General features: G+C 39.1%; 4 non-coding genes across 4 annotated transcripts; all 4 read left to right on the top strand.

The window, feature by feature from the left end:
* The first annotated feature begins 3,024 nt into the window (after nt 1-3,024).
* On the top strand, nt 3,025-3,135 carry trnal-caa. The gene is made up of 2 exons: nt 3,025-3,062; nt 3,090-3,135. It is a non-coding gene; the product is annotated as a tRNA-Leu (tRNA).
* A 2,738-nt stretch (nt 3,136-5,873) lies between these two features.
* trnal-caa lies at nt 5,874-5,984 on the top strand. Its single transcript has 2 exons — nt 5,874-5,911; nt 5,939-5,984. It is a non-coding gene; the product is annotated as a tRNA-Leu (tRNA).
* Nucleotides 5,985-8,714: 2,730 nt separating this feature from the next.
* On the top strand, nt 8,715-8,825 carry trnal-caa. The gene is made up of 2 exons: nt 8,715-8,752; nt 8,780-8,825. It is a non-coding gene; the product is annotated as a tRNA-Leu (tRNA).
* Nucleotides 8,826-13,364: 4,539 nt separating this feature from the next.
* On the top strand, nt 13,365-13,437 carry trnak-uuu. The gene has a single exon. It is a non-coding gene; the product is annotated as a tRNA-Lys (tRNA).
* The last annotated feature ends 1,416 nt before the right edge of the window (nt 13,438-14,853 follow it).

The following is a 14,853-nucleotide window of genomic DNA, read 5'->3' as shown; positions in this document are numbered from 1 at the left end:
AGGATGGAGGGGGGTGATGCTGGGACGCCAGAATCACTGTTGAGCCCTCTTGAGGTGTCGTGGGCTAATCAACGAAACAGAGGATGGAAGGTGCCCACTTGAAGACCCCAGAGGTGTACCCTATTTAGCTCAATCCAGACGGTTGTCATGCTGATGCGCAGGGGAGACCGCGCTGGGTTGATCCCCGGAGCCAGCATTGCAGCCGTTGTGTGTGCTGATGCGCTGGGGAGGCAAAATGAGCCGATCCCTGGAGCCAGCATCACACTTCAGCCATCAACACCAGACACAAGGATATCTACATCATCAGATGGAAAACAACGCAAATGGATAGAGATGCAGATGGATCACGTTAGTTTACTGCAAATCTACATCTTAGTTGGTGCTTATTTTGACAAGAGCCGAGTTCAAATCAACATGAAGTTCAACATCTACTCTCATGTAATGGTAATCACGAAGATCTGAATACATCCAGTGACTGCTGTGAATAGTGCAGCTGACAACAAGGGAAAGACCTCGTGACAGCATGGAGAGACAGCTGACAGGAGGAAAGAGACCCCATTGGGGCTGGCAAGGGTTAGCTACCCTGGTCGGCAGTATCCAGCTCTATGTTTTCAAAGGTAAACAGGATGCTGGAGACACCTGCCCAAGGCTTCTAGGAAATTAAAGAGAAAAATACCCCTAGAGTCTGCGAGAGCAGGGGCGGAAGATGACTTATTGTTGAATAACACGGTAAACTACTTAGGAACGGAAACGGATACGAGAATGGAGAGTACTTCACAAAAGACTAGTTCCAGATCTGGAGTTAGCAAAGACATGGAACTCCAAGTTTGTGTCTGCGCCTGGAGCAAGGCGACAATGGTCAGGGGTTTGAAGATTCATCAAGAGAGAAAGAAATGCTTGAGGGAGAAGGGACAAGGGCCTCACATTGATCAGTACTTTTTACAAAGTCAGTCAAGTCAGTCGAATGAAATCCAGCGACAGGAAGCAAACCACAGTTTGCAGGATATCAGCACCCCTGTCATGTGGATGCGTGGATACAGCTAGTGATGAACCCAATGATCCTTGTGAACACAGTCAGACGAACCAGCGTAAGAGAGAAAAGAACCTCAACGGGCACAAGCCTGGAGTTAAATGGCCAAGAGCTTGTGAGAAAACTGCGTGGGACACAGTAAACACGGATCTCTGTTTTACTTTGGAAAGGTGAAATGGCACAGTTGAAAAGAAGCTGGATAAATCTGGGAATATCATCTATGCATATGGAAGTGAGAGGTTTGTTTGAATTGAAAAAAGGAAGGACAAAGTACAAACTATTCCTGGAAAGTCTAGACGGCAGCAGGAGATTGAACGCGTAGATAGAGAAAGGAGGCAGTTGAGGAAGCAATGGAGAAAAGCAGAACAAAGTCAGAAGGAGGGACTCCATCTGTTGCAAAGGGTCATAAAAGATAAGCTTCCAACATTGTGCAGAGCTGAGCGCCTATGGAAAAGCTACAAAAAGAAAGAGCATGCAAGAACTAACTTTTATAAAGATCCATTCAAATTTGTAAAGATGATATTCACCAGTGAGAAAAAATGGCACACTACAATCAAAGTTTGAGCTGGAGAGATATTTGGAGGAAACACATACAGATTCAAAAAGGCAGGAGCCTATGTCAATTCCTTCAGATATTCCACCTATCAATCCACCTGAATACCAAATGGAGGATTGTGCACCTAAGTGGAAAGAAGTAGAGCAAGCTGTGAAAAAAGCAAGGGCATCATCCTCTCCAGGGCCTAATGGAGTTCCAAACGGAGTATACAAGAGTGCTTCTGGAGTTCTACGAATCCTGTGGAAACTGATGAAAGTTGCATGGGAAAAACAGGTTGTACCAAGAGCTTTTATACCAAAAGAAAAGGATTCTACAAGCATCGGTCAGTTTCATCCTATTTCCCTATTAAACGTAGAAGGCAAGATTTTCTTCAGCATTATTGCTCAGAGATTGTCAACCTACCTATTAAAGAACTGCTTCATCAGCACAAAAGGAGAGGAAGGCGCTCCATGTGACATTCCTGGATTTGGCTGATGCATATGGGTCAGTGCCACATGAACTTCTTTGGGCAGCATTTGATTTTTTCAGCGTACCGATGACAATAACAAATTTAGCGAAAGCTTACTTTGGAGATTGCAATTTAGTTTTTCAACTTCAGAATTCAGCACTACATGGCAATGCCTAGAAGTTGGAATAATGACAGGATGTACCATTTCTCCACTGGCTTTTACCATGGCAATGGAAGTAATTATTAGGGCATCAAAATGGGTAGTGGGAGGAGAGTGCTTGGCTTCTGGAATGCGACTACCACCAATTCAAGCATACATGGATGACATGACAACAACAGCAGCCTGCACTAATCAGTTATTGGGCAAATTAACCAATAACATTGAATGGGCACAAATGCAATTCAAGCCCACTAAATCAAGGAGCATCTCTATAATTAAAGGTAAAGTAGTAGATAAAAGGTTCGACATTAATGAGGAGGCAATACCAACAGTGTCCAAGAAGCCAGTGAAAAGTTTGTTTTTACTTCGCTGCTTCTCATATGGTCTAATGGATAAGATTCTTGGTTTTCACCCGGGTTCGACTCCCGCTATGAGAACCTTTATTTTTATTTTCTTTTAGTTACAGAAGTGAGGTCATGTTTAATGTGTTTTCATTATGATAAAAAAGCAGCATTTACTTCAACTATGAATACATTCAAAAATATATTTACAGAATAATGCAAATGTATTTGACTCTACTTCACATTTCTTGACGGTTTTTGTAGATTCGGTTCGGTATTCGGCCGAATCCTCCGAGATGGATTCGGATTTGACCAAATCCTAAAATCTTGCATTTGGTGCATCCTTACTTTTTTTACAGTTGTCATTGCATCATTCATTGAGCAAAAGTTGGTGCGTGCGTAATAAAAATCAATCAGGCCTTGATACAACACAACCCCGTTCTGTGCTGAAATAAATCATACGGTTTTCTAACAAAGCAACCACAGCTTGTCAGAATGGCCGAGTGGTCTAAGGCGCCAGACTCAAGGACTCTGTCTTTCCAAAGAATTGGGTGTTCTGGTCTCTGAATGGAGGTGTGGGTTCAAATCCCACTTCTGACAGTTTCATTATACTTATTTTAATAAGAATAAATGTGTTCATTTTACTATAAAAAGATTGTTTCAAGGAAATCAAAAATTGTGCAGTCCATTTGTTCCTACCAATTGCCCTTTAAGTTAGCAGCAACCAGTAAATGCAGAGCGATGAGAAAGGTGGTTTTGTCCCCTTGTGTGCGCAGACTACTAGCTCGGCCAGCATGAAGCAGGGCCTCATCTTTAATGGACCGGCAGACATTAAAAAGATAGAAACGCGCTACAGAGGATTAGGACATATTCCTAGTTAATAAGGTGAGAAAGGGATTTGAAATACTTATTTAAAGCAGACATTCTTTAAAGGAAACTAGCAGCAATGTGCTAATTCATATCAAGAAATGTATCAATTGATCCCAAAATCTCGTCACGCATGCAAGTTTACAATTTAGTTTGCATTTTAAATCTTTCTTAACACAGAATGTTAACACAGAGTGAAATCAAAAATTATTCAGTCTATTTGTTCCAACCAATTGCCCCTTCAGTTACTTTTTAACGAGTTTCGATTTGAATGAGTCCAGCAACGTGCTTATATTTCAGCATGTCCAGTATTTCCTTGATTGTGAATATAATACAATGTGTTTCCTCAGCTAATCTTTTAGGAAAACTACTCTGCCAGCACAAGAAAAACAAGCTTGTAGAGGATGAACTCCATCCATCGACCTCTGGGTTATGGGCCCAGCACACTTCCACTGCGCCACTCTGCTACACTTGTGAGTTGAACTTGAGAAGAAAAAAAAATGAAGTTATCGTTTTAACCAGCAACACGACAGTGGCGGGGCTGAACTTTGGAAACATTGCAAATGAGGATCCGTTTTTTTTTTTTTCTCCCAAATATATCATGATAAATAACACACTTGCAGGGAAATTAGCTCAAATGGTTGAGCGCTCGCTTATCACGCGAGAAGCGGCGTGAGGATGTTTTGTATTTGAGCGCTATAGATTCGATCGGCAAGGTATCATTTACCTAATAAATCTACTTGAGCAGTACATTGCCTATACCACCTGGCATAGCCGTGCGTTGACAGTAACATAAACTATGCATAGGGCTGCCATTTATGCTAGTGGCGCTTTCCTATACTGAGTTGGCAATGCCGAAAATATCGGCAAAGCCCCTGCATGCCGTGCAGTCCGAAGCGTATACCTGGCCCTAAAGAAATTTCTTTATGTTCATCACCTTTCCGGGACATACAAGGGAAACGCCATCAAAGAGGGCTTCTATGCAGTCGCAGGTAATCTACTAGGTTATATGCAATTTAATGAACAGGTAATTCCATCGTTATCGTTTATTAAGTAGGCTATGTTATTATGCAGAGTTCCCCAACGTCATTGGTGCTGTGGACTGCAGTCAGATCCCCATCAAGGCACCCTCAGGACCAAATGAGGCAGATTTTGTGAACAGGAAATCCATTCACAGCATTAATGTACAGATACTTATGATGTTATCACTTACATGAAATTAAAAATGAGCTGCAATTCAGCAACTGATGCAAATAATCCTACATTTTAATAACAATTATACAATGCCAGCGCTAGACAGTAGGTGTCAGACTTTGGATAATACTGTACATCATCCATGACTTGACCTCAGTTATTCTCAGATGATCTGTGACAGATAATGTGACATCATTGTCGCATGTGCGGTGCTCCACAAATTAAAAAATGAAAAAACTTACGCATTTAGCTTATTTGCAATTTTTTTGCTTCCTCTCTGGGCCTGGCAGCAACAGCAGTGTAGCATTTAGTTGTGATAATGCTTTTATGTTCCTCAAAACTTTCCATTATATGCTCTTGCTCAGTCAGGATGAAAAAAAAAAGTTGCTCTCTGTTTCGACGTGATCTTTGGTGAAGGTCATTGTTTCAGTGCTCTGCGATTCTCCCTTTGAGGAGCACGAGCACGCGCAATTACCCGAATTTCTTCAGTCGGAATCGAGTTAACGAGACACTTTTAGCCTGCATTCGCTGTCGAGGAACGGAGATAGTCTGACTTCAATTATCGTGTTATTCGAATCTGGCTAACCTCTGATTAGCCTGAATTAGTTAAACCAGCTACGAGGAACAGGGCCCCGGTGTTACTTTCTTTTGTGTTCTACTGGATCGCCTTTTAAAAGAGGCAAAATAAGAACTAGCTCACGCAGTGATTTCCAAAAGCTGATATGGGTCACTGAGTTTATGGCTTTCAATGGGTTTCTATTAAACGAGTCGTGTAAACACTTAGTGAACCTTCAACACATCTAAATAAAGTGATTTGGAAACATTGAAATCACTTTCTGATTTAATTATTAGTTTGCCCCTTTTTGTAAATCATGCTGAAAGTGTATATAATACACATCTCTGCAATATTGTGCTTCAGGCTTTACTGTTCTTCTTGTTTAATATGTTGTCTAGTGGATCATAAATAAATAGAAATAAATCTCAATATACATACAGTTACAGTTTTTTAGTCAGCACTCCACTTGAACATTTTTTTTAAACTTTTATACAGCAAGCTAATATTCCGATTGAAGTAGTCTACAAGATTTTTTTAATTAAAAAGTTGTTGTTTGTTGAAATGAATCAGCTTTCATTAACAGTTTTCCAGTTGTCATTACATCATTCATTGAGCAAAAGTTGGTGCGTGCGTAATAAAAATCAATCGGGCCTTGATACAACACAACCCCGTTCTGTGCTGAAACAAATCATACGGTTTTCTAGGAGATCAACCACAGCTTGTCAGAATGGCCGAGTGGTCTAAGGCGCCAGACTCAAGGACTCTGTCTTTCCAAAGAATTGGGTGTTCTGGTCTCTGAATGGAGGTGTGGGTTCAAATCCCACTTCTGACAGTTTCATTATACTTATTTTAATAAGAATAAATGTGTTCATTTTACTATATAGTTTCAAGGAAATCAAAAATTGTGCAGTCCATTTGTTCCTACCAATTGCCCTTTAAGTTAACAGCAACCAGTAAATGCAGAGCGATGAGAAAGGCGGTTTTGTCCCCTTGTGTGCGCAGACTACTAGCTCAGCCAGCATGAAGCAGGGCCTCATCTTTAATGGACCGGCAGACATTAAAAAGAAAGAAACGCGCTACAGAGGATTAGGACATATTCCTAGTTAATAAGGCGAGAAAGGGATTTGAAATACTTATTTAAAGCAGACATTCTTTAAAGGAAACTAGCAGCAATGTGCTAATTCATATCAAGAAATGTATCAATTGATCCCAAAATCTCGTCACGCATGCAAGTTTACAATTTAGTTTGCATTTTAAATCTTTCTTAACACAGAATGTTAACACAGAGTGAAATCAAAAATTATTCAGTCTATTTGTTCCAACCAATTGCCCCTTCAGTTACTTTTTAACGTGTTTCGATTTGAATGAGTCCAGCAACGTGCTTATATTTCAGCATGTCCAGTATTTCCTTGATTGTGAATATAATACAATGTGTTTCCTCAGTTAATCTTTTAGGAAAACTACTCTGCCAGCACAAGAAAAACAAGCTTGTAGAGGATGAACTCCATCCATCGACCTCTGGGTTATGGGCCCAGCACACTTCCGCTGCGCCACTCTGCTACACTTGTGAGTTGAACTTGAGAAGAAAAAAAAATGAAGTTATCGTTTTAACCAGCAACACGACAGTGGCGGGGCTGAACTTTGGAAACATTGCAAATGAGGATCCGTTTTTTTTTTCTCCCAAATATATCATGATAAATAACACACTTGCAGGGGAATTAGCTCAAATGGTTGAGCGCTCGCTTATCATGCGAGAAGTAGCATGAGGATGTTTTGTATTTGAGCGCTATAGATTCGATCGGCAAGGTATCATTTACCTAATAAATCTGCTTGAGCAGTACATTTCCTATACCACCTGGCATAGCCGTGCGTTGACAGTAACATAAACTATGCATAGGGCTGCCATTTATGCTAGTGGCGCATTCCTATACTGAGTTGGCAATACTGAAAATATCAGCAAAGCCCCTGCATGCCGTGCAGTCCGAAGCGTATACCTGGCCCTAAAGAAATTTCTTTATGTTCATCACCTTTCCGGGACATACAAGGGAAACGCCATCAAAGAGGGCTTCTATGCAGTCGCAGGTAATCTACTAGGTTATATGCAATTTAATGAACAGGTAATCCCATCGTTATCGTTTATTAAGTAGGCTATGTTATTATGCAGAGTTCCCCAACGTCATTGGTGCTGTGGACTGCAGTCACATCCCCATCAAGGCACCCTCAGGACCAAATGAGGCAGATTTTGCGATCAGGAAATCCTTTCACAGCATTAATGTACAGATACTTATGATGTTATCACTTACATGAAATTAAAAATGAGCTGCAATTCAGCAACTGATGCAAATAATCCTACATTTTAATAACAATTATACAATGCCAGCGCTAGACAGTAGGTGTCAGACTTTGGATAATACTGTACATCATCCATGACTTGACCTCAGTTATTCTCAGATGATCTGTGACAGATAATGTGACATCATTGTCGCATGTGCGGTGCTCCACAAATTAAAAAATGAAAAAAACTTACGCATTTAGCTTATTTGCAATTGTTTTGCTTCCTCTCTGGGCCTGGCAGCAACAGCAGTGTAGCATTTAGTTGTGATAATGCTTTTATGTTCCTCAAAACTTTCCATTATATGCTCTTGCTCAGTCAGGATGAAAAAAAAAAGTTGCTCTCTGTTTCGACGTCATCTTTGGTGAAGGTCATTGTTTCAGTGCTCTGCGATTCTCCCTTTGAGGAGCACGAGCACGCGCAATTACCCGAATTTCTTCAGTCGGAATCGAGTTAACGAGACACTTTTAGCCTGCATTCGCTGTCGAGGAACGGAGATAGTCTGACTTCAATTATCGTGTTATTCGAATCTGGCTAACCTCTGATTAGCCTGAATTAGTTAAACCAGCTACGAGGAACAGGGGCCCGGTGTTACTTTCTTTTGTGTTCTACTGGATCGCCTTTTAAAAGAGGCAAAATAAGAACTAGCTCACGCAGTGATTTCCAAAAGCTGATATGGGTCACTGAGTTTATGGCTTTCAATGGGTTTCTATTAAACGAGTCGTGTAAACACTTAGTGAACCTTCAACACATCTAAATAAAGTGATTTGAAAACATTGAAATCACTTTCTGATTTAATTATTAGTTTGCCCCTTTTTGTAAATCATGCTGAAAGTGTATATAATACACATCTCTGCAATATTGTGCTTCAGGCTTTACTGTTCTTCTTGTTTAATATGTTGTCTAGTGGATCATAAATAAATAGAAATAAATCTCAATATACATACAGTTACATTTTTTTAGTCAGCACTCCACTTGAACATTTTTTTTAAACTTTTATACAGCAAGCTAATATTCCGATTGAAGTAGGCTACAAGATTTTTTTAATTAAAAAGATGTTGTTTGTTGAAATTAATCAGCTTTCATTAACAGTTTTACAGTTGTCATTACATCATTCATTGAGCAAAAGTTGGTGCGTGCGTAATAAAAATCAATCGGGCCTTGATACAACACAACCCCGTTCTGTGCTGAAACAAATCATACGGTTTTCTAGGAGATCAACCACAGCTTGTCAGAATGGCCGAGTGGTCTAAGGCGCCAGACTCAAGGACTCTGTCTTTCCAAACAATTGGGTGTTCTGGTCTCTGAATGGAGGCGTGGGTTCAAATCCCACTTCTGACTTATTTTAATAGGAATAAAGTTCATTTTACATTGTTTTCAAAAATTGTGCACTTATTGCCCTTTTTACCAGTAAATGCAGAATAAAGGCGGTTTTGTCCCCTTGTTCTATTTTACTATAAGAAACGCGCTACAGAGGATTAGGACATATTCCTAGTTAATAAGGTGAGAAAGGGATTTGAAATACTTATTTAAAGCAGACATTCTTTAAAGGAAACTAGCAGCAATGTGCTAATTCATATCAAGAAATGTATCAATTGATCCCAAAATCTCGTCACGCATGCAAGTTTACAATTTAGTTTGCATTTTAGATCAGACCAAAATATCTTTCTTAACACAGAGTGCATTATTGTTTATGTAAACAGATTACTTGTTCAAGTCACTGAAAAATATTTTGAATCTAAACATGTTATTTAACTTCAGATTGTTTCAGTATTCCAAATAACATCTTACTTTGAAAAACCTCTCTGTCAGCCACTGGATCGGAGTCTCAGGCTGGAGTGCGGACCATTGAGAACAGTAAACGATCTATTACTGGAAGGAGCTCAAATGTGAAGCGCCCTCATCTAACATGCTATAGCAGGATCGACTTCACCTGCTGTTTACATTTCCTAACACGTTATGAGGACGCATACAAAGTTTGACACTTTCCTTGTAAGTGGGAGTTCTTTTCAGATGTAATGCCTTTATTTAAGCTCAGTCTAGACCAGCGGAGTGCTTACCATGAGACTATATTCTTATATTAGTCAAGCCCTAATTAAAGTGTTCCTAAATTGTTTTAACAGTACCAATGATCCATTTGAAATTTGCTTACTGATTTAAACAAACAACTGAACACTTGTAGGCCTACTTTGATGGTTTCTTTATGTGTTTCTACCATTGAGATACGCACTCAGAATGTGTACCCTTCTTCCAGTTTCTCGTGTGATAGAAAAGTAAGTTTAGGCATGCGCATTGCCTGCCTCGTCAAGCAAGCTCGACCCACAGAACACAGGGTGGAATTTTAAAAGCGACTGAATCAACGAGCTGATACTACTTTTTGAAGAAATTCTAAACACACCTCTAGCCGAATCATTTGCTATTTAGTTAATTCCTCCCCGGTCTCGGTTCGATTCCCAGTCAGGTTGGAATGCGTGTAGAGAAACTAAACTGGCTCGAGTGAAATGTCTGTTGGATTGTCTATGCATCGCTCCAAAATGAAGTACAGCACAGTTTTGCAAAATAAACCAACATCTTTCAAAATACACATTAATAATCATAAACTTTATTTTGTATAGCGCCCTTAAATGCATTAGTCTCAGAGCGCTTAACAAAAGAAAATACAACAAATCTTCAAAACACAGAAACCAAACACAGAAATACAGAATCATAAGAAAGCCTTTCTAAAAAAGTAAGTCTTAAGACTCGATTTAAAAGCAGTCAAAGTAGCAGAGTCCCTAATCTCGATAGGAAGAGAGTTCCACAATTTAGGGGCATAGCAACTAAACGCCCTGTCGCCCATAGAGCGTAGGCGAGCACGAGGGACACTCAGCAATCTAAGATCATGTGAGCGGAGGTTGCGGGTGGGAGTATAAAATGATAAAAGATCAGATCAATAAAGAGGGGCCAGCCCATGAAGAGCCTTATAGGTAAGCAGTAGAATTTTAAAATAGACTCGGAACTGAACAGGCAGCCAATGCAGGGCCTCTAGAACAGGAGTGATGTGATCTCTGGTGCAAGACCTGGACACAATTCTGGCTGCAGTGTTCTGAACATATTGCAGTCTGGCAAAGATGCAATTTGAGACACCAGCAAACATGGCATTACAGTAGTCAATCCTGGAGAACACAAACGTATGGACTAGTTTTTCAGCCGCAGATTGCGAAAGCATAGGTCGCAGCCTAGCTATATTTCTGAGGTGGAAAAAAGAAACCTTGACAGTGTTCAGTACATGCGGTTCAAAAGTTAACCCAGGATCAAACATCACTCCCAGAGTTTTCATTTTTGAAGTAAACTCAAGCATGGTTCCATCAACAGACAGCTTTAAGGCATTAGTTTTACCAAGCTGGCAAGAAGTGCCTAGCAGCATTACCTCACAGTTCAGGTGTACAAAATGATGTGCCATCCAGTTTCTTATATCAGAGATACAAGCTGTAAGAGCAGAGGCAGCAGCAGCAATGTTGGGTTTAGAATGAATATAGATTTGGGTTCATCAGCATAACAATGATAATTCAAACCATGTGACATGTTTGTATAAACTCAACACAAAGAAAACTAGAAGCTATTTTATTATTTTTGCTTGCCAGAGAAATTCTTGTTTAACCTTAAGAGCACTGCTTGGCTAGAAGTGGCTGCTGTGCCAAGGAAGACGATTTGCATAGAAAAGACACTTTGCATTGGCAGCACGTGTGAGTTTAACACTTCATGATTGAGAGCTGCCCTTCATGGCAACAGAATCCACAACAACAATGACTTTTATCAGCATCTTCATCTGGGCACTTGTCATCTGCACTCAGGGTAAGAATCATTTAGAAAAATGCATTTACAAAAAATATCAGTTTTTTGGATAATTTACAAAAGTGTCAGAAGTAAAACAGGCAAAAAAAGAAAAGAAAAAGTCTTGCATTTAATGTGTTTCATAATTAATTCAATCATTACTATTTAGCTATTTAGTTAATTAATTTAGTTTTTACATTTGCAAATGACAGACTACATTGCCAATAAAATAAAACTCTGTAGGACAATTGAACACTCATAGAGGGATCGATGCCCGCATTCTTCAAATAGTTTTAATGTATGTACGTATTTATTACCATTGCATTAAGGAGAAAAATACAAAGTGTGGCAATTTTTTGTAAACAAACGCCCGCCCTACATGTGTATTTTAAAGTACAGTCTGCTAATTTGTAATATTCCCCAGACTGAAAAACTCCAGTGCGCCCTCCATTGCATGTCTTCAGAGAAGCACAAAGGGAGGTCTTTCTTTTAGCAATGGAAGTTTAGTTATTTGAGAATAAATATAAATAACATAGGTTTCGATTCAAAGTATTTTTCAGTGTCTTCAGCAAGTAATCTATTTACATAAACAATAATGCAATCTGTGTTAAGAAATATATTTTCATCTGATTTACATGCAAATTAAATGGTAAACTGAGTGCTAACGAGGCTTTGCAATTAATGGATACACATCTTACAGCAATTATCACATTACAGTTAGTTTCCTTTATGGAATGTCTCCTATTTGAAATCAATGTTCTCACTTTATTAACACTAGGAATATTTTCAGTAATCCTCTATAAAAGAGTAATAATCAGTGTTAGCCTGTGTTTGGGCTGGCAGGTTTAGTTCTTAAAAAGACAATGTCGAAGGGTGTGACTCATGATGTTGTAATTATCTGAGATGTTGCATGTAGACAATAATGTAGGAGCACCGCCACAGTTTCGTCTAGGTTCCATAGTGTAGTGGTTATCATGTCTGCTTTACATGCAGAAAGCCTTCCGTTTGACCCCCAGTGGGATATTTTATTAATCCATGGTCAAGACAAAGTCTCTCTGGGTTTTGGCCGATTGTTAGATTGACGATCTAAGATCCCTGGTCCCTTTGTATGTGCAGGAGAGTTTATTCACAAATAAATGCATGTTTTACATGTTTATTTTTGTTGGTACATTAACCCAATACACTATTGCATTCTGCCACGTCATTAGATGAGCAAATCCCCTTTGTGCCATTGCGCATTCAGCAGAGAAGCACTGAGAGAATCCATCTTCGGTGTCACTCAATACTACCAGTTTTCACCCGTTGGTGGTATACTGGTGAGCATAGCTGCTTTCCATGTTATTGACCCGAGACGATTCATGACCACCACAATTGTTTTTATGCCCACGTTTCAAATAATGAACATTATAAAAGCAAATCAACATTGTTTTCTTTTATTTACTTTTAAAGCAGAGAATCGAACACACTTCTGACAACTTCATAGGCCTGCAAATCAGAAATGATCCATTTTCTTTTCTCCCAAATATATCATGCAAAGTATAAAACCTTTCTCCTCAGTTTGATCACAGGCAGTTTTCTCACCAGTTTCGATTGCCAATTCTAATACTCTGTCTCTTTTTAAATGCATGTTAAATCGTGGAAAGCACTGTGCGACTATTTGACACAGACTACTGCTTCTCTCACAAACAGGAGATTGCCAGAAAAAAACAAGGCCATGTTTACTGTATAACTGCAGATACAATCGTTCCAGATGAGACCATTCATTTTAATGCAATTCGATTTTATTATTATTATTATTATTATTATTATTATTATTATTATTATTATTATTATTATTATTATTATTGAGGCAGGGAGGCTGCAGTTGTTTTTAAGTGACAACGAATCTGGAATAACATTCTAAGGGCTGGTGTCATTTGACTTTGTGTTATCAAAGGTGTTTCTGGCGACATCCAGTGGATTAGATTTGGAATCTTTGGGTACTGTCGTCGTCACTTACAGTATTTTGTCAGATGACAACAAGTTCATAGCTCAGTTGGTTAGAGTAAAAGAAACTTCTACTAGTCAGCCTGGCTAGCTCAGTCGGTAGAGCATGAGACTTTTAATCTCAGGGTCGTGGGTTTGAGCCCCCTGTTGGGCGTCCTCTTTTTAAATACAAATTGTAGATGTTTCTTAGAGGCAATGCTTGAGTCTGTTCACGTTTTATACAGTACTGCAACAAAATTACTTATGTGCTTTGTCAGATAGGAATTGCTGTTGTAAAATCCATGCATCTTGTATAGATGTAAAAATATTTAGTATATATTGAAATAAATAATCTTACTTTTTGGGTTGGCTTCAATCCATCTCTTTGTTATTTCATTGAGAAAAAATTGGTGCGTGTGTAAGAAAAATCATTCATTTTTTCATGCCAGGACCTCGTGGCACAACGGTAGCACATCTGACTCCAGAGAAGGTTGCGTGTTCATATTACATTGGCATCAGGTCTTAATGTTTCTCTTCCACTTTTTAAAGTGTTTCAATTTGAATGTGTCCAGCAACGTGCTTATAATTCAGTATGTCCAGTATTTCGCTGATTGTGAGTATATAACGACGTATTGCCTCAGTTTTTCTTTTAGAAAAACTACTCTGCCAACACAAGAAAAACAAGCTAGCAGAAATATCACAGTCATGAAGGGCTCGGACTGCCCAGTGGTTGAATCAGGACTGCTGTCTTTATGTAAACTGGGAATTCAATGCTTAAAAATTCAATAGAAATCTGACAAGACAGTATAAAACCATTCACCTTTTGCGGTCCTATGTCAACCTGGTCCGACATCGCGAATATCCCTTTCCGGTCCATTGTCGAACTCTGTCCGACATTGCCGAAAACTATGATCTGATCCAGCCCAGGAAAATAGTGAGCATCAACAGAGTAGCAGAAGGATCCTGCTGTGCTCGTCATTGATGACAGACGTCGAATCAAAGTGAACTTTTCATGTCCATCTAGCAATACCAAAACCACAGCTGCGTTATTAAATAGACTTTAACGAAAAACATGTATTATTAGAAAAGTCTCAATTTACAAAGCGTGTGTGTGTGTGTGTGTGTGTGTGTGTGTGTGTGTGTGTGTGTGTGTGTGTATTGTATATATATATATATATATAATATATATATATATATATATATATATATATATATCACATTACAGAATATCAGTGTTTTGATTATTTTATTTATCTACTTAGCAGGGCGACTTAAAAATGTTACACAGTATTACTGAACAAAATAAACAATCCAGTAAATAATTACATTTAAGAGCGAGTTCGACCGGGAGCAGTTAACTTACAGTAAAAACATTCGCTCACATGAGTAAAGTCCAGTAAGAGCACATAAGTATTGTAATGGATTGAACACCGGGGTTGTGTTACTCCTCCAAAACTATTTGTAAATAGTTGTATTATCGTGTTTAATGTGTGTGTAATGCAGAAGAAAGAAAGTGTGTATAACACCTTAACTGGGAAAGTTGTGATGATTGACAGCTTACAGGAGCGACGAGTTCCCGTCTGCTTGTTGT

The sequence above is a fragment of the Polyodon spathula genome, unplaced genomic scaffold (genome assembly GCF_017654505.1).
Source record: "Polyodon spathula isolate WHYD16114869_AA unplaced genomic scaffold, ASM1765450v1 scaffolds_2970, whole genome shotgun sequence".
Taxonomy (NCBI): domain Eukaryota; kingdom Metazoa; phylum Chordata; class Actinopteri; order Acipenseriformes; family Polyodontidae; genus Polyodon; species Polyodon spathula.
This window is presented reverse-complemented; position numbering and strand designations above follow the sequence as displayed.